At 40.4% G+C, this 19,608-nt stretch overlaps 1 protein-coding gene across 2 annotated transcripts in view; it reads left to right on the top strand.

Annotated features, from left to right (window-relative positions):
- The window catches only part of RPS6KA2 (ribosomal protein S6 kinase A2), a 534,307-nt gene that overhangs the window by 147,045 nt on the left and 367,654 nt on the right, over positions 1-19,608 (top strand). The gene's annotated exons all lie outside the window — the stretch shown is intronic.

Genomic DNA, 19,608 nt, shown 5'->3' with positions numbered 1-19,608 from the left:
AAAAAGGTTTTCATTTTGAAAAAAATCATTCCAAAACTGGAAATCAAAATATTTTGTTCTGAAAATGGAAATGCATCCCTTCAGTCTTTTAAATAGAGCATCAGGTGGAAGTAATTCATTTTGTTCAGAAATGTTTGGATTTCTATGATGATGGCATTTTTCAGCAAAAATGAGTTTTGATTAAAAATTACAAACCAGATTCACTAATAATTCCTTCTTAACTGAAGGATCTGCCAACAGCAAAACAACTGTGGTCTGCCTATGCCTGCGGTAGCCTTGTATCCACCCAGTCCGGTTTTCTTCTATCTGCAAGTTCCACACAGGGGTACAGAGCATCACATGTGGTTATAACCAAGCAATGAAACTGAAGCTTAAAGTCAAATAAGTGTTCTGTAAAGATCAGTATCTGCTGAATGACAGCCCTGTTCCTTTGTGGGTAAAGAATCCTGTAAGCATCCACCCTGGGTTTTTTAAACAATTTTTCCAAGCATTGTAAACCTTGGACTTCTTTTTTGAGGTTCTGCTTGCCTACAGGAGGACTGTCCAGCTTGTAAGCAGGTAGGGGCCACATGCTCTGTGGGCTACACCAGTGCAAGCCACAGGTACCCAGGGGTGGCACACTGTAAGGGTACACCCCAGACACCTTGGATGGTCACCTTCTGTACTGCATAGTCGAGCACCTTGGTCTCACGCTTACCTTCCTGGCTTCAGGGAGGAACAGAAGCTGGGCGGGATCCTGGGGTTCACAAAGTAACCCTGCACAGGCTGCAGGCAGCGTGCAGGTTACCAGCTGGACAGCCCTGGCTTACAGCATCCATGAGTATCCGTTTTGAGATCTGTACTTTTGAAAATCAAGCCCTTAAAACACAGCTTTTAGCTAAGAATTTCCTGAGTAGGTCTTTATCAGTTTATGAAAGGGATTGTATCCTGTGGTTGCTGTGATAGCAGGGGACTAGATTCAGTGATCCAGTTCTGTGTTCCTCAGCCATTGGCTGGGGACTCTGGACCACTCTGTTTCTGAGTGACTTTGTATCCTCCCTTTATGCATTCAGTCTGTTAAGAAAATGCTCCTCAGATCCTATCAGTCAGCACTAAAGGTGCCTAAGTGATAAAAGAAGATACATTTTTCACCTGCCACTTTTTTTCTGTAACTTGTTTGTATCAGTGTGGGTACTCTCAACTACGTAAAATAGTTGAAAGCAAAACCAGCAAGGGTTAAGGTTCAGTTTACTGTTGTATGCTCTGTATTGCTGAATGTGTCTAGGTGAAGTGTAACTCTGAAGTCCTAAGTCTTAAGTGAATGGAGATGTGTAGGAGCTTGGCTACTAAAGTCTTTTGCTTCCATTGGTTGCCTTTAGAAATATATTTAAATTTCTATTAAAGTATGCTTGGAGTGTGTAGAAAGGAGAGGGACTATATGCATCTCTAAGTGCTGAGCTTTACAGCCTTAAAAATACATGTTCAGCATCAGAGCTACAGAAGACGGGGGACTACTCATCTGGTACTGCAGATAAAATAACTGTTTTACAAGTGTTCAGGAAGCACGACTATAAATTATTGTAAATATTTGTAGTACAGCAGTACAAAGAGCGTTTTATGACAGTTTTGTGGTATCTATTTTCTGCCAAAGATACTACTGGGGGATTGACTAGAAAAATGTCTTCTAACACGGTTTGATGACTATATGACAGAAATTTCCAGGGGTAGACAGCAATGGAGATGCCGACGAGAAAAGGAAATCTGACAGCCTTAATTAATTTTACAGCTACAGAAGGTAGCACAAAGCATGGCTAAAACCCACTGTGACTGGTTTCATGCAGCACTTATGAGAATATGACAGAGGCAGACCAAGGGCTTTATCAGCAGGGACTCTGTTTAATAAAATCCCATCTGGCTTTTATACAGGTCTTAACCATAAACACTGAGAGAGCCTCATGCTGACTTCTGTGATGTGGTAGTCAGAGTTTTCCTGAATCTTACCTTGGGTAAATAGGGACATTGGCCATGATGACTAAGAAATCAGCATTAGTTTGAGAACTCTTCACAGGTCAGTTGTTAAAAAACTGTGTTCAGTTTTTGTTCCATTATTAGATTCTTCCAGCAGATAATTATGCCAACTTTTTATCTTTTTAGAAAAAGATGAGTAAAGAGAAGCCTGGAGTGGGAGTTAGCTCCTTTGTCATCTTTCCTCGGAATTTTATTGCTGCTTTTCTTTGCAAACTCACTGCTTGTCCTTTCAAGCCCATGTCCTTCACCACTAGCAGTGTTAGGGTTTAGGTGCATGAGGTGACAAATGTAGAAATATCTATAGATAGATAGATAGATAGCTATAGATGCAGATATATATAATCCATATTACTTTTCTAATATGTAAGTGACAAAAACAGTAAGCTGGCCAAGAGAGCCACCTTCATCTCTACAAAAACAGTGCAAGAGAGGAAGGCTGGTTAGCATGTGCTTTGTCATGGGTAATGGTTGGAGTGCTTTTGAAAAAGAGGCATGAAACATAAGTGCTTTTACTTAAAAAACATAAGTTTCCTTTTATGAGGATAGATTTTGCATTGCCTCCAATGTTGCAGTGAAGGTTCAAGCATGGCTTATTGAAACCTATGCAGTTATCCCATGAAAAAGATACTGGGTGGGGATATTAATGTTTTATAGAGGCTCTTTTCAATCATTGCCATTCACCAACATACTGAATTAAGAAATGTAATTATGCTGTTATTATGTTTAATTAAAACTGCTTTAGAAAGCCGTGTACTCTATGCTCAGAACAGCCGATAATTTCCAAATGTTCTTTACAGAATATTGCAACACATGGGCCATGCATTTAAGGTCCTATATTCAGCATGTTTCAGTGATATAATTTGCCATGGTATTTATTTCTAAAAATGCCTTTTCTGCATTGCTGAAATAAATGCTGACCATTTAAACCAAAATTATTTGTTTGTATTTGGTATTTGGCCAACACTGGGATGTGGATTCTGTAAATAAATAAATGAAGTACACTCTACATGCAGAAAAAGTGTTCTGGGGCAGCGATTGTCAACCATGGAGTCATGGCACCCTTTTAAGCATTGTGTAGAGTGCTGCTCAATATTAGCAGTGTCAGGTACAAAAACACCTACACATGATTCACAAAATAAATCCAAAGATTTCAAATAGGAATCCATAGTGTCAAAAACATTCTAACATGTTGTGGATTTTCTGAGTACTTTGCAACAGAAAAATTCCCTTGCCATTTTTCTTTTGTCAAAAATCTAAATGAAATCTAAGAGCTGGCATTTTCCAAGAGGAGCCTGGAGTATAAAGCTGGGTGACTTAAGTCTAAACAGGTTGATAACCACTAATCTGGGGGTGGGATAAAGGATTTTTTTCAATTTAATATAATACTAGATTTATCAATGTGATTTTGCCAACATGGGATTTTAATTCAATGTCTTGGTGCGTAGTAAGTATGACTCCAGTGAGTTCAGTATTTGGCTAACTGAGGCAGGAGGGGCTTTTCTACTTTTATGAGGCCTGAAGAGACTGCATTGTATAGCAGAGAATATTAAGTATGTGACAAAGCAAAGCTGTTTAACATGCAGATAACAATGCTTCAACATTCTTTTTTTCTTTCAGTTCAGCTTCCTTTTCACAATCTGTTCCAGTTCACAAACCAGGGTGCAGCCAGCTTTTTTTTTTTGCTTCTTCTATGTTTATTTCTATCTTTTCTGTGGGCTACACTTGATTGATGGGGGCTCCCAGCCCAGATGGCAGAAAACATACAGACTGAACCTGATCATACTAACACTAGTATAAATTGGAAATAATTCAGGTCAAATCAATGGAGGTTCAACAGTGTAAAACTGTTTTAAAATGAGATCAGTATGAAAACCATGGTATTTTTCCCCCTCCCCATTAAGTCTTTCACAGTAGTCTGGGAATGAACTCAAATTTATTTTGAATTTCTGAGTAATCTGAACCCTCTAATGTTTGTTAATTAACATTCTAAGGAAATCTATTCCTGATGTAACTTGGTTGAAGTCAGTGGAGTTGCCCAAGGGGTAAAATTGGCTCCTGGGTTTTAATTTGTTTTTAAATCTTTCCAGTGCAATGTAAAACCTGTTCCCATGGATCTTTTAATATCTTTCACATGCATCTATATACAATTATAAATGAATCTGAACTGAAATTGATTCTGAATTTTAAATGGAGTGGTTTTGTCTCCTATTGTCTCCTGGTTTTTATTCTATTTTTGAAGAATGATAATAGAAATAATAATGATTTATGCTATTTGTTTTATGCCTGCAAAGAGCTTCATAACCATTAATTAAGCTTTGTGGAATCCTCATGAATGTGAGGAGAACAGCTAGTCACAAATGGCAACAAAGTGTTTTGAAATTTGAACTTCTAGAAACTTAGTCAGCTTTCATGATTAGTTAAACAACAGAGAAGTAGATGGGGCCCCTCTAGAAAAGAGTGAGTGAACTTTGCCTCTATGTGAAATAACTTGCAAGTTTAAGTCTCTCAAGGGTTTTACATTTTCACTAGTATCCAGGTCTGCCCAGTGAAGGCAAATTGAAATGCTCTCTTTATGATGTGTATTGTGCATTTCACCAACACTGTATTAAAGAAGGGTAAGTGGGATTTCCAGCTGTCTGCAAGTTTACAACCAGTCTGTTTTTAAAAAAGTTAAAAATGCTTGTCCATAATTTTTTTTTAAATGAGCTGTCTGTAAAAAACTAAGAAATCATGAGCTCAACTGAAGATCTATCATTGGAATGAGGCTGGATGTAATGGTTTGTGAACAGACAGCGCAGCACCACCTTGGGTCTGAACATCAGCACAGTTCATCCTCCTGCAAGAATCTCCGTCAGGATTGGTTGCGGCCTATATTATATTATATAATATATTAGGGGTGTGCACCAGGAACTGGGAGAACACCTGTTCACCAGGGCAGCCCAAGGGATGACAAGGTCTAATAGTCACAAACTCCGGGAAGACCCTTTTAGACTGAACGTAAGGAAAAACTTCTTTACCGTTTGAGTTCCCAAAGTCTGAAACAGACTCCCCTCCCCCCCAGAAGTGGTGCAAGCACCTACTCTGGATGCCTTTAAGGCATGTTTGGATGTTTATCTTGCTGGAATCATTTGACCCCAGCAGACTTCCTGCCCCTTGGGTGGAGGGCTGGACCCAATGATCTTTTGAGGTCCCTTCCAGCCCTAATGTCTATGAAATTGATATTTGAACCTGACCCTTGTTACTGCCATCTAGTGCCTGACAGAGGAGTTGCAAGTAAAAATGTATGTCAGTAAAAAAAATAAAAAAATAATTGCCAGTCAAATGTTTGTAGATTGTAATTTAAAAAAGAATTCTTGGGCAGCCCTGGTAATAAACAAAGTTTTACATGAGCACCCATGCACAATAAGTGGTGCTATGTTAGTATTTGGTGCATGTGTGGTATTGGGAGTCCTAGTGATTTGGAATTCCTATTGCTCCTTCCTTTGCACATAATTATTAACTACACTCTCTTTCTGCTGCCCAATTAAAGATGGACAGACTAATACCTATGTTCTCCCTTTGCATTTACAGAATCAGGTTCATTATCCAAAACCATTTACTGGGTTCCTGTGATTGATATTTAATGATCCTAGTGTCTTTGGGTACAAGTTTGCAATGGGTCAGTAAAATGAATGTTTCCTATTCCTTATGTCATGCCCCACATACTTGCTTCTGACTCCTTTTCTCTAACCGTTTTTTCTGTCTCACTTACTTGTCCTTGTCTGAGTCTTTTTCTCATTTTTCTCCCATTTGTAATTTTCTGCATTCTACATTCTTCTTTATCTTTGGTTTAGTGAGGTTTTTTTTACCCCCTTTCCCAATCCTTTCCCACCATCCTGTGAAATCTATCTAGTCTTCACTTCTTACCAGAAGGCAACATAATGCTCAACATGATGCAGTGTTTACCTTGCTTGCTCTCTTAACTAAGCAGAATGCCCTTGGAGAAAAGAAGCATAAACCCATGGGTTGCAGGCTTAGCCATTCCAGAGGTTGGCTGCTATCATGAGAATAGGGAAATAAATTGTACCCCAAATGCTTTATCCACAAAGACCTGAGCTTTCCCCAAACTCTTCCAGTGACCCCCAGTTCTGAACCATAGTCCTCTGCTATGCCATCTCTGGGCTATCTCCATTGTTTTGCCAGTGCTGCCCGTCACTCCAACAGACCTTTGCTTTCCCAGCCTTGGGCTCCCTCACCAGCACTTCCGGAATAGATCTGTAGGACCTGAGATCTCAAGTCAAGCATTCCTGTGCCAATGTTTCTTTCCTTGGGTGCCCCTAGTCAGGAGCGATACTCTGTCTCACACTGGAATAAAGTGAACTTGATATCCCTTTATCTTGGAAAGATATTGCACCATAAAAATAATATTGCTCTACTGATCATACAAAACTTAAAAATGTTTTTATTTTCCTTGAAGTGAGCTAGAACAGGTAACAGATTAGCCCATACATTTGGCTCTTGGCTTCTACTACTATGTTAGAGTCCACATGGAGTTCCAGGATGATTTTCAGCTCTCCAGCCCACAGAGAGTACTTCTATGCTGAAAAATGCATATTCCAGTCTAAGTTTCTCTATGTCCAATGCAAATAGCTCTACCTGAATTAGACGATCTGTTTAGCTGCCATGTAGCAACTTCCCTAGCATGCTCATGCAGAGAGAAGGGTCTTCTCTGGCTCCTGGAAAGAGTTCAGGAGAAGGCATTTGCACAATCTCTAATCCCACCGAGTAATGTTGTCACTAGCTTCCTTCTATGGAGCTCTTTTCTTTTTATTGGCTTGTGCTGTAAATTGAATTTTCCACATGATGGGTTAAATCACTGCCAGGCTGGTATCCCCTAGCACTTCAGAGTGCACGTGGTTTGGAAGGTGACAGATATATTCTGCTGCAGCTGAGTCAGCAGCCATGTTGTTGTATGCATCTCAGAATGACCTACCACTTGGCAGGCAGCCTAAAAGCCACTTGTGGCATATCTTCCCACAAAACTTTGTTCTATCCCTGCAGAGGTGGTGAATGCCAATTACCAAATCCCCCAGTTGTGATACATTTTCAGTGTCTTTAGCTTTGGTTTTCCGTAATAATTGTTCTGAGGTTTTGCCAAGCTTAACCATTTATAAATGAAATTATTGGTGATTTAATTAAATGATAAAGGGATAAAGCCACACTGAAAGACTTCATTGGAACATGACAACTACTGTTGCTTAGACTTTCTTTGAGCAGATTTAATACTCACAGTGTTAACAGTGCTGGGGTTTGTGGGAGCCATAGCTGGTCAAAAGATGACACTGTTGGTCACAATGACTCAAGTAGAGAGAGAACTCAGGAAGTTGGTTTGGCCATGAAGTAAGAATTCTATTCAAGGAAAAAATTGGGGTTTCAATGTTAGCTTGCTTTTTTCCTGTGCTGGGACAGGACAGAGACCTTTCATAGACAATGCTCCAAGAAAATGCTGTCTTATTTAGAGCAGAGACTTGAACCAGGGTTTCCCAGTTTCCAAGTGAGTGCCCTTACCTCCCAGCTATTCTGGGATAGGTCTGTCTCTTGCTAAATTTCTACTGGTATTAGAGTAAACCCTGAGGGTCTCTTTCAACTAGCCCAGTCCAAAAGAGCTGCCTTTCCGTGTCTGTATCTCACCCTGTGACTGCTGCCTACTGTGCTTCCTTTTCTTTGAGTGGGGCCCTTCTAGGGATCACCTCACTCATTACTTCATTGCTCTGCTGGTACTCAGCCCTAGTTACAGGCAGTAGCGATGGGAAGTGTGGTGCCAAGGGTGAAAGTTGAGAACAGCAATTTGAGGGTTTATTGCTGGAAGATTTTCCATGCTTTTTTGTCTACAACCTCCAAGAGAGTTTCAGCTGCAGTGCAGGGAGGTGCTGATGAGTAAACGTGGAAGCTGGGCTTAGAAAAGCTCATGGCTTCATGATGGCCTACCACTAGGGGTTAAACATAGGGATTTTTCAATGTAGATGGTCAGCCTGTATGGGCTTGACAGTGGCCCTGAGTAGCAATATAGCCATGCCCTCGATTTCTGGTTTGACAGAAATTACATCCTGAGGCAGTTGTGGTTTTGATGAATGGTCATTTTCTGCCTAAAAATAAATCAATCCCCACTCACTCCACTTGGGAATGCACAGAATATTGCAGGACCCACTTCTGTATCTGTAATGATTTTATTTGACTTGAAATTATTTTATCTATGTAATAAATATCAAAGAACAGAACTGTAAAAATAAAGCTGAGCTCATTAAAAGTTTAACTTTTCTGAGACCAAAAAAACCCCTTATATTAAAAATATGCCCTTAATGCTGCAAAGTCAAGAGCTCAGAAATTAGGAAATGCCAGAAATTAGGCTACTTCTGGAACTTTAATTCAGCCTTCCTTTCCATATACATTATGATTAAGGACTTACCAAAATTGTGATTGTGTGATTTTTTGCAGAAACCATGATTTTGGGTGGGCTCCGTGAAAAAGTACGGGCTCCATGCTTTTGGCAAGCTCACTGCCAAAAAGAATAAGTAAATAAAATAAAATAATAGTAATAATAATAATAAACCTTACTAGCAAGAGGAGAAAAGTGCACAGGAAGCCCTGTAGTCTTGGAGCTGAGTATGGGGAGAAGGTGGAGGGAGCAGGGTGGGAGGTTGAGGGAGAGGGATGGTTGCCCCTTTGTTGCTTTTGCCCCTGCCAAGGCCTCTCTGCCAATCAGCACCACGGAGCTGGGTTGCAAAAGGCAGCCAGGAATCAAGGTGGTGGCTGCCCACTCCCCTCCCGCCGGGACCTTTCCGCCAATCAGCACCAAGGGGCTGAGCCACCACAAAATTACTGTGGAATTAGAACTTTATGCTGTGATCAACCTATGAAAATGGGTAAGTCCCCCTGTGATTTAGGTAAACCCTTAACTATCCCCATATAAGATTAGGAGACGTTTCTCTTAATTTGCATATAGGGAAGTGGGGCACAGAGAGATTAAAATCAAAAGACATTTGAAATGTAGCATATTTTGTTCACTAAAAAATGATTTTTTTTCTTTCTCTAGCCTCATTTTCAAAAATGGTTAAACTGGTTTTTGGCTGAAAATTTCTGAATAAAACAAACAAAGAAAATCAGCCTCAGGAGACACCTAGCAGAGAAAACTTCCATCAAAATGGTCAAAGTTTGTTAAAGTTATAAACAACTGAAAATAAGACCTTATAACAGGAAACTTAATAATAGGCAGTACTGTCAACCCCAAGCATAATAGCAGTAACCTTAGTTCTTGCTTCTGTAACATAACCTGTATTTCCTGGTATTTCATTCAGCTTTTCTTCTAACATTGTTCTTCTATGTATATTTTGTCTTGGAAAGAAGCAAGACCTAGCACAGAAACTATTTAAGAAAAAAAGTATTTTTAACAATGTGGGGGTGTGAAAGAGAAGTGAGTCATGAATCATATATGTCAACTTCTTATGTAACGTGCAGCTAAGACGAGATACTTTGATTCCTGTTCAGTAATGTAACTTTACAACATGAACCTGGTGAGTGATCATGGTGTTGTATGCTATACTTCATTTTTTTTTTAAATTTTGTAATGAAGATAAAAGCTATATTGATTGGAGGGCTTGGCTTAGCTGTTTGAAATACTTGCTGTATTTTGTCTCGCTTCACTTTGGACTTACTGTCTCTTGACTATCTCTGTTTCTTTGCCCCCTAGAAGATGACAGAAAATATATTGTTAGTTTTGAAATATTTATTAGTGGCGAAGATCATATTGACATTCCAACTGACCTGAGGGACCAATGTTACAACACTGGCAAAAAGTGTAGGAGTTGTTCAGTAATGCAGTTGCCAGGACTTAGTTAACAGAAGGCATGAAAACAAGTTAACTGAGTCCTGGCAACTGCAGTATTATACCCTCCTAGACTTTAACCTGGTTATATGGAGATGGTTAAGTTACTGGGGTCTAAGCAGGTACCACCTTGGTCTGTGATTTTTGTCAGATCTACATAGCTATGCAGGTTAAGCTTGCATAATGACCTTCCAGGGAGTTAAAAAAGATGGCATCTAATAGGCAACTGCATAAGACGTCTAGTCAGGTGCCTGGTGAATCTGCTTGTGGCTCGCACCCAATTTGAGAGTGACATAGTTTGTTACATGTTTCACATATCCATGTGTTGTCTGAGTTGGAGTCCAACGTTGCAGCAGGCTGCTTCCTTCTTTTTCACTTTGCTGTCATCCTCTGGATCAAAGCCACTTTATGCCGAAGTGCACCTAATGCAAGATGCTCTCTCCATATTGGACGAGATTCTGCACACTCCTCTCGGCTTTCTACATTGATGTTGAATGACTTCTCATTATTTTTGTGTGTGTCATGGTACCAACCATGGAGAGTGACCCCACTTTCTAGAGCCATCTCGAATCTTGCTACACAAAATAATATTCTTGGGGATATGGTCTCCTCTCATTCTCCTGACATGGCCGAGCCATCAGAACCTCCTCTTTTTGATAATGGTTTCTAAGTGTGTCAGTCCTGTGTAGTCCAGCACCACTGTGTTTGGTGTTTTGTCTTCCCATTTTATTTTCAGGATTTTATGCAGGCATCTCATGTGGAGCTGTTCAGTCTCCTGATGTGCTTAGCATATGTAGTCCACGTTTCTGAACCATAAAGCAGGGATGACAGCATACAAGTCTGATAGATTTGTATCTTCACCTTGATTGATAGTTTGCTGTTATTTCATGCATGTTTCTGTAATAGCCCCAAATTCTTAGCTGCTTTTCTAATTCTGTTAGTCAATTCAGTCTGAAAGTCAAGATTCCTGCTGATTCTAGAACCCAAATGGCAAAAGCTGTTGCTGACATCTAGAGATTTACCACGTCATCCTTGACAGCAAATCCCTCAGAATCAGTTCTTTCATGTTTGTTTTTGCTCTAAATCTTGTGATGTTGAACAAACCTTCATCTAGTCTGGTTTGAAGATAAATACCATCATTGCTGTCCTTGAATGCACGAAGGTGGTGTCTATGAGCAAGATGTATACTGGTAAGAGCTTCCCTATGTGTCAACTTAGCAATTAGTCACGGCAGAAGGTATTAGCTTTAAGGTTTTGGGTAAAACAAAGTTCCTAATCTGACTTTTTTTGAATAAGTGCTAAGTATTTACACTGGTGTTCTAATCAATATTTTTACACTAAAATATTGGGATAAGTACTAAAGCTGTGGGTCTTCCCCTCATGCCTAATACAAACTGATTGTTTGAGCTGGGAGTACCAACAGTGGAATGATAAATACTGAATAGCAGAGTTGATTATGAACAAGAATTTCTATTTCATAGGAAATTCTGAAATTGAAAAAAAACCCTATTTTGTTTGGAATCAGAATGAAATAAATTTCAAAACGGAAGTTTGGAACAAAGATTGAAACAATTTTTAGTTTCAAATTCAAACAATTTACTTTGTGGGTTTGTTTTAAGTAGGAAACTATTCTAGTTTGTAAAGCTTTAAAAATAAGAAATAGAAAATAGGAAACATAAAATAACTACTTTCTATCCATTTTTGTATCAAAATTGCATTAAAATTCATACATTCTCACAGGATGTGTTGATTCTACCTGATCAGAATTTTCTTTCAAAAAATATATTTGTCAGAATGTTTTTTAAACATCCAGTAAAGCTGGTCAGTGGAGTGTTTCCTGAAAAGAATATCATCATCATACTCTGCATTATAATGTTTGCTACAGGTGAGCCTGGGGGCAAAAGATACTTCCCCTCAGTCAACTCAGTATGGCAGAACGTGTAGGCCAACGAGTCCTTGGGGAACCAGAAGGTAGAAGAGTATAGAGGGATTGTTACTAGTGGCCAGTGAGTCTCAAATGAAGTGAGAAAATTGAATGTTTAACCTCTTGAGTCCCTAGCTTTGTCTCCTTCCATGCTCTTCTTTGTTGGTGGTTAAAGATACAAAGGAATGACATCTCTTGGACTCAGACCAAAGCACGTGAATAAGAGCATCATTTAGCATCTGTTAGCGTCATGGGCACAAGATGCTAGCAAGACAGAGTTTGGTACTTATGATTACAGGGAAGGTAGCAGTTTAAGGTATAGCAAACCAACCTTTAAATGAGCTAGCTGAGCTATTCAAAGTAGTCAGCTGAGAAAGTATGGAGCTCAGCATGAGCTAATTTACACTGATTAGAAGCAATATAAATTAATCTATGCAAAACTCAGTGCCACTATGGCCAGACTGTTTGTAGTACCCAGGGTAGCTCATTTAAAGTTTGCTTAGGTGTCTCTACACCAATGTAAGCCAGCTTTTTTGGAATGTGTGCCATAGATCAAGCCCTTCCCCTGCGCTGTGCTCCCTGCCTGATCTGTGCTCAGCTTTCTGCTCTCTGTGGCAGCCTTTCAGTATTTGAAAATTATTATCATGTCCCACCTTATTCTCCTTTTCTCCAAATGAAGCATACCTAGTTCTGTCCACCTTTCAGCGTATATAGCTTACATTCCAGTCCCTTTTATCTTTGCTGTTTACCTCTGTATCCTCTCCAGTTTCTCTAGCCCAGAACTACACGTAATACTCTGAGTGAGATCTAACTAGTGCTGAGTAAAATGGTTGTATCACCTCCAGTGTCTTAGTACAATATTCCCCCTTTGTAGAGAATAGTACTATGTTAGCCATCTCTGCTCCTCTGGGACCTTGCTTATTTCCTGACTTGGCAAATATTGTTGCCAATGGCTCTGAAATTTCTTCAGTCAGTTGCTTAAGCAACCTGGGATGATTTTTGCAAGCTTCTACTGATTTAAATACATTAATTTTTTGAGTCCCTCTGATGCACTCCTTACTTCCCATAATCTGCAACCTTTTTCTTTCTTTGTCAGTATTAATTTTGTCAACTGCCTGATTACAGCTGATGTTTTTTTTTTCTTTTTTTGTGAGCTATGATGCAAAGTAGTCAGTGAGCTATTCTACCTACTTTGTGTCTTCTGTTAATTGCTCACTCTCTCTACTGAATAGTTAACCCACAGTTTCCCTGGCCATTCTTTTCTGCCCAGTGTATTTCTAGAGCTCTTTCTTGGCTTTAACATGTTCTCTGCAGACAGCTGGGTATAAATCCCTGAGGTGGAATTGGAATTCTTAATTCATGAAAACTACCTTTGGATCCAGTTTGTTCAACTGGCCAAGCTGGCTGCAAAGCAGAAACAAAATAAACCTCCGCCCCTCCTTCCAAACTAATGATTCTTTCTTCAGAATATGAAGAATTGAAAATTATGTGATTAAAAAGAGTAGGTTACTGGCTAGGAAATGGGATTAGCTGAATCTCTTTCAGTGAGGAGAGATATTTTTATCTCCTATTTTGTATTGTACTTGTGCAAATTTCAGCAGCATAGTGCGTGGTTGTTTTCTTTTCAGTTTTCTTGTTAAGCTTTTTGCGACTTTAGAGTGAGTGCTGATTTACCACTCAGACTTTTCTGTTGCTTTACTATCAATTACTCTATATCAGGCCAAAGAGGGCATGTGCAATTAATGCTCAGCAAGCTTACTGTGCAGTAAAATACTGTGTAGTAAGCTTTTCCTGGGAGCATGTCCACATGTGCAATGGTTGGGAGCAAATTTACTCCCAAAGGGAGCAGTTCAGAGCAGGACTACTCCTGCTCTGCTCTGCTCCCATACAACAGCCAGGGGGAGCTGTAGGCTCCCTTGGGTGCTGGCACTGGAGTGAGGCCTGAGCTCAGAGGGCTGTCTTGCCTCCAGGCAGCTGTTTCTCAGCCCCATACCCTGATCGGGTCACTTTCTCAACCCCCTGCCTGCTTGGCAGATTGGGGCAGGAAGATGGGAAAGTGTCCCCTCCCTGGCAACTGGGAAACAGCTGCAAGGGAGAAGATGCTTTCCCAGCCCTCTGCCCTGATCTGCTGATTGGGCAGGAGGCTCGGAAAAAGCTGCGAGGGAGGGGACACTTTCCTAGCTCGTAGCCCCCTGCCCCAATCTGCTGATTGTGACACGGGTGGGAAACAGCTACAGGGGTGGGGACACTTTTTCTCAGCCCCGTGCCCCAATCTGCTGATCATGGCAGGGGGCTAGGAAACTGCTGATTGGGGCAGGGGGCTGGGAAACAGCGGCTAGGGAGGGAACAGTTGTTCCATAGTGTCTACATGAGCGGTACTGGGCAGTAGCTAATGTGCAGTTAATCTACTACCTGTATTTACAGGTAGAAGAAAACTGCACATTAGCCTAATTTACTGTGTAGTAGCTGCTGTACACAGTTAAACGGTGATGACTTACTGTGCAGTAGATTAGTCTACTGGGCAGTAAAGTGTCTCATGTAGACACACCCAGGGTGTGGGTTTTTCCCCCTTTACCTTCTTAACCCTAAAATATGTGTCTAAGCCACCCTGCCTTTCATTCCCATTTTAAACTGTTTTGATATGAATCTGAACTTCAATTGTCAGGCTTGATTTTAAGCTGTGACTTCACCATTGACCTGGATCCTCACTTGCTTATGTGAAGAAGCACTTCTAACTTCAGAGAGATTCTACACAGGTGTAAAAACCTGACTGTGTGGAGTTCCACTAAAGGCAATGAAAGCTCATGTGAATGGAGGTGTCTACCTGTTTAATTCAAATGCTAGGGTTAGGACTCTAGTAACTATACACATGTTTATCCATGTTTTAGCTGGCAAATTGTATCTGGATTCTTTTCAGGTAGTCCTTCTCAAATATACCCTAGAATCTTTTAAACACCTTCTCCTGATGCTTGAAATAAGATTTCTAAGCATGTGCATTTTCAAAGCAGGTACTAATGAAATCAGCCCAAGAGTTCATAGATTTATTCTTGGTATCAAAGTACAATTAAGTGCATTTGAGCAAAGCTGGCTAATGCAGAAACTGAGACAGGACAGGGGAGCAAACCTCTGACTACTTAGACAGCTATTGATGACACTTGCAAGGAGATGTGATGTCTGATCCTAGTGTGAGAGCTGTTTCCAAGGATGTCAGTTTTAATATTGCATGAATTGGGAGACTGTAGTAAAGGTTACAGAACTATAAAGTGAAATTATTATTTTATAGGCTTTTTATGTGGGAACACTTGTGGAAACTTTGGAGAAAGCACAAATGGTGATTAAACAGTAAATGCATATATTGGTTAACACAGTTCAAAATTGTTTTCTGGGACTTGCTCATCCAGGATTGCTTGCCATCAAATAACAGTGTTAGGTAATGCAGGGCTGGAGCATTTTATTAAATAGTTTATTTAATGTAATTATATGTTAAGGCTGAAGAAGCTGATTTTGAATAGAACAGGGCTGTGAAAAGGGTAGCTGGCTAATGCAGAAATGGGTAGCTGGCTAATGCAGGGTGACCACTTTGTTGTGCCTTTGCATTTTGAAATGTGCCAGCCTCCCCCCTCTCCTCTGTAGGAGGCACAGCTGGAGCAGAGCCGAGCAAAGCCTGTGGGGGTTGGGGAAGATGGGGGCTGCCTGCTGTGGGGCTCCCTGCTCTGCTGCCCGCCCTCTGGGGTCTCTGTGGCCCAGCAAGCAGGACCTGGCACAAGAGGGTGGAGAGGTTCAGTGCTACCACTTCCTCTCAGAGCCCCATGCCAGCTGCACAGACATGGTGAGGTGCCCCCTGCCCACCCAGCAGAAATATTCTTGCTACTTTTACTCTTTAAGGCTTTAGGGTGATGGCTGAATTTTAATTTCATTTGAAAAGAGAAGAATGAATTGAAAGACTGGAATATACCAGGCTGGAACCAGACATAGGGTGGGAACTTGCTGTGCTAGATTGCCCACAGTGCTGCCAAATATACATGAGTCATGAGCACCAATACTTCTTCCATTTATAGATCATCCAAGGACAGAGATTGCTACCAATGTCATTGACTGGTGTCTTTAGAAAGAAGAGAGCCTTTTGGTGATACTATTGTGCTTGCTTAATCAATGGCCTAAACAACACTAGATCTTAGGGGTCTAGAGATAATAGGGTGGACATTAATCTGGTTGTGGTACCTAAGAGGCATACAATTGCTTCCCTTTTTTCATAATTACAGAAGCTGTTTGAAAAATTTCTTTCAGGAAATTTACAGTATTTCAACAATTGTTTTTGTTCCAAAATTGGATGAAAAGTTAAAATATCAAAAATGTTCACAGCTCTGATTTGGAAAAAAAAACAAAATGAAAAAATCTCAACATTTTTTACCAAAACAAGATGTTTATTTTCAAAATGTCAACACTTCATAGTGTTGACATTTTGAAGCAAATGTTTTGCTTTGAACTTTCCTGAAAGAAAAATCAGAAAAGTTAATTAAAACTGAAATTGTTGTCCATATTCTCTTGAAAAGTTTCCATCAGAAATGTTGATCAATTCAAGGAATTTTAACTCTGGGGTATTTATTATTTGTCAGTTTAAGTGTACTATAAATTATCTATCTATGTATCTATTGATAGATATTATATGACAGAAGTGTAACAGGACATCTCTGTGCCCACGGCAGTGGTACCACACAAGGTGGCGGCAGTGCATCCAACCACCAGCTATGGTGGAGGCTATTTGTGCACCTGCTCCCCTCTCTCTCCAATCCCCTCAAAGGCAGTGCCTGGGGCTGGTTGTCCTGGTTGTCCGTCCCCCCCCAGCTACACTACTATATAGAGAATCTAAGTATAGAGGACTCATGATTCTGAAGCTGAAGTTATTCTGCAAATGTTTTATTTTTCTTTGTCTTTTTCTGAATTCTCAGTTTAGAAGGTCTTCTCTCCTTTCCCTGCAGTCTCTTTATCTTAAACTAATAATGTAGCTAAAGATGTTCTGAGTTCTTCCTGTTATGAGTCAAAAGACATGCACACCCATATGCAGATATACTTTCAGTCCTCATTTAGGTCCTCATTTGACAAGCCTGTGAGGCCACTGCTTCTCTGTCTATTCTAAATTCACACTGGAATAATACTCATGCTAAATATGCCCTACAAAAGTATATTGATGAAGCATCCATATTATCATTTTAATATACAAATCAGTATTTTCATGTTTTATTAAGCAATTACGTTACATAATGAGGTGTGGGTTATGAGGGAGCTTGTGCTGGCTAGGATGGTTTTTGCAAACAGTCTTTTCAAATATGTTTATTGCATTTATTCATTTATGTCCTTTTTAATAGCATAATACCCAGAGTATTTCTTAAAAATATGAATTGGCATAAAGAAACCTACAAACTAATCAGAATGATACTGCACACATCTATATAGAATAAGTTGCCATAACAAGATGAAGATATCAACATCTCAGTAGTAGACATATTTTAGCATTGTCTGGCTGTAAATACCCATATATTTCAATAAAATATAGTAAGCAAATTCAATTCCTTTGAATTATATTGAGGAGTTGAAAAATTCCTATTTCTTATCACCTTAAGCACATGCTTTCCAGTAAAAAGCCTGGAAATGAAACAGGAAGGATAATAGGCTTTGGGAAGATGTCTTTCTCTGTCATTTTGCCTGTGAGATTACTAGCATGTGGAAGAAAGATTTTGAGGCCTAGCAGAATGTCTATTATAGTCCTGGAAAATGGAAATAATTTATGGTGAAAATCCCGAAGGATAATCTGACATTCTGTTGTTAAAGTCTTTTTTTCTGTTAAACAGAAGATATTTTTATGCATTTTAATCAGGATATATTTATCACTACAATAATGAGAATGTCTGATATTTTCATTCTGTGAATTCTACATCTAGAATTTAAATAAAATATCTTAAAATGACACATCAACTGCAGGTGTTTCTGCATAGAACATGGATTTACGATGGCTTCTACCATCGATTACTGTCTAAAGTGAACTGTTACAACAAACTATTCAGTGTGTGGAAAGACATACTAAATAGTAGGGGTGTGTGAAATTGGCCATATTCAATTCGGATTCAGATTTGGCCTGAATTGGGGACAGTGATTTGATTCATTGATTCGGATCATTGTCCCCAATTCTATTTGGCCAAATCCAAATCTGAAGATTTGAAGCTGATTCAGAGAATCAGTGATTCGGCCATAGACGCGGCTTTAAATGTTTTTTCTACGTACCTCAAGGTAGCAGGAGTGGCTTGTGAACACTGTGATGGTGGGGTGGATGGAGTGTCCCACAGGAATGTGGGGGGACTTGCTGAATAGCAAACCCGGAAGTGGACCAGAAGTACTTCCGGTTCACTTCTGGCTGCATTGGGGAGCATACTGGGGGCCCCCCTGAGTCCCCTCGGCTCTGCGATTGGCCATAGGGGGACCCTGGGTACCTCCCCAGACCCAAGAGGTACCATTCGCTGAGCTGAGTGGGTGTAGGGGGGGCCCCCTGACTCGCTTCCTGGTGGACCCGGAAGTAGGCCAGAAGTGCTTCTGGTCCACTTCCAGGTCTGCTCTCAAGCATGCTGGGGATCCCGCTGCGCTCCTGTGGGACACTCCATCTGCCCCAGCATCACAGCATTCACGAGTCACCTGGTACCTTGAGGTATGTAGAAAAAACATTTTAAAGCTGTGTCTATGTCCACATCTCTGAATCTTTCTGAATCTCTCTGAATTGATTCGGAGGGTTCCAATTTGATTCGGAGAGATTAAAGGGTCTCCTGATTTGATTTGAAGATTCGGCCACTGAATCGGGCCGAATCTCCGCCAAATCGAATCGGGGACTGAAACCTCACATAGCCCTACTAAATAGCTATACAGAAGTGCAAAAACCTAACTGCAGTCACAGCAACTGAGGTGAGCGTGCAGACATTTTCAGTTATTGCAATTATATTTTCCAGAATCTAAAAAAAATACAATGAACGAGAATCTCTCCAAAGTACACTACATCTTAAATATTTGAGTCTTTCTGTAAGAAGAAGGATCCTTTCCATTCATGGATACTGTAATAAGCTACATCTGGAAAGGATTATGAGCTGACTATGAACAAGGAACATAACCTGGGTGTCATACTGGTCCAGATTATACCAGACTCGGTACAGTGGCATATACATCTTGCATTTGTAACATTGCTTAGTACACTGTTGTGCTAGATGCTGTAGGCAACAATGTGTAATGCATAGGCTTGGCAGAATTCAATTTTAATTCTGTAATAATTTTGCTGGCTAAAATTGATGTTTATTTTTAAGCATTTATTTAGATTTTTATCTATTTAAATTTTCAGGACTGTGTAAAATTAGGGGTGTGGGAGTGCGCATGCACGCATGAACACACACGCACTTTTTTCTCCAGCCAGCACACAGCAGGTCTGGGGGAAGTTGTTGTGCTGCTGGGCTGTCAGCCCACTGCCGGGCCCTGTACACAGTGCTGCTGAACTCAGTGCCTGCTTTCCTTTGCCCCATGGTAGTTGCTGCTCCCTGCCCACCCTCTCTTCTCCCCAGCTCCCTGGCAAGGAAACTTCCAGCTGCTGAAGTGGCATCTTCCCCCTGCAGCCAGTGGCTTGTTCTGTCTATCAATTCCCTCCCGAGTTTGCAAGGCCAGCTGGCTGGAACCCTGTAAACACTGAGCTGAGGAAGTGGGGTCAGGGGCACGCATGCATACGCACATGCACACTCACACAGGCTAGGGACAAAAATTACACATAAACTGGTATAAGTGATTGGAA

This window comes from Alligator mississippiensis, chromosome 1 (assembly GCF_030867095.1).
Source record: "Alligator mississippiensis isolate rAllMis1 chromosome 1, rAllMis1, whole genome shotgun sequence".
NCBI lineage: Eukaryota > Metazoa > Chordata > Crocodylia > Alligatoridae > Alligator > Alligator mississippiensis.
The sequence above is the reverse complement of the archived record's forward strand: the minus strand, read 5'-3'. Positions and strand labels throughout refer to the sequence as shown.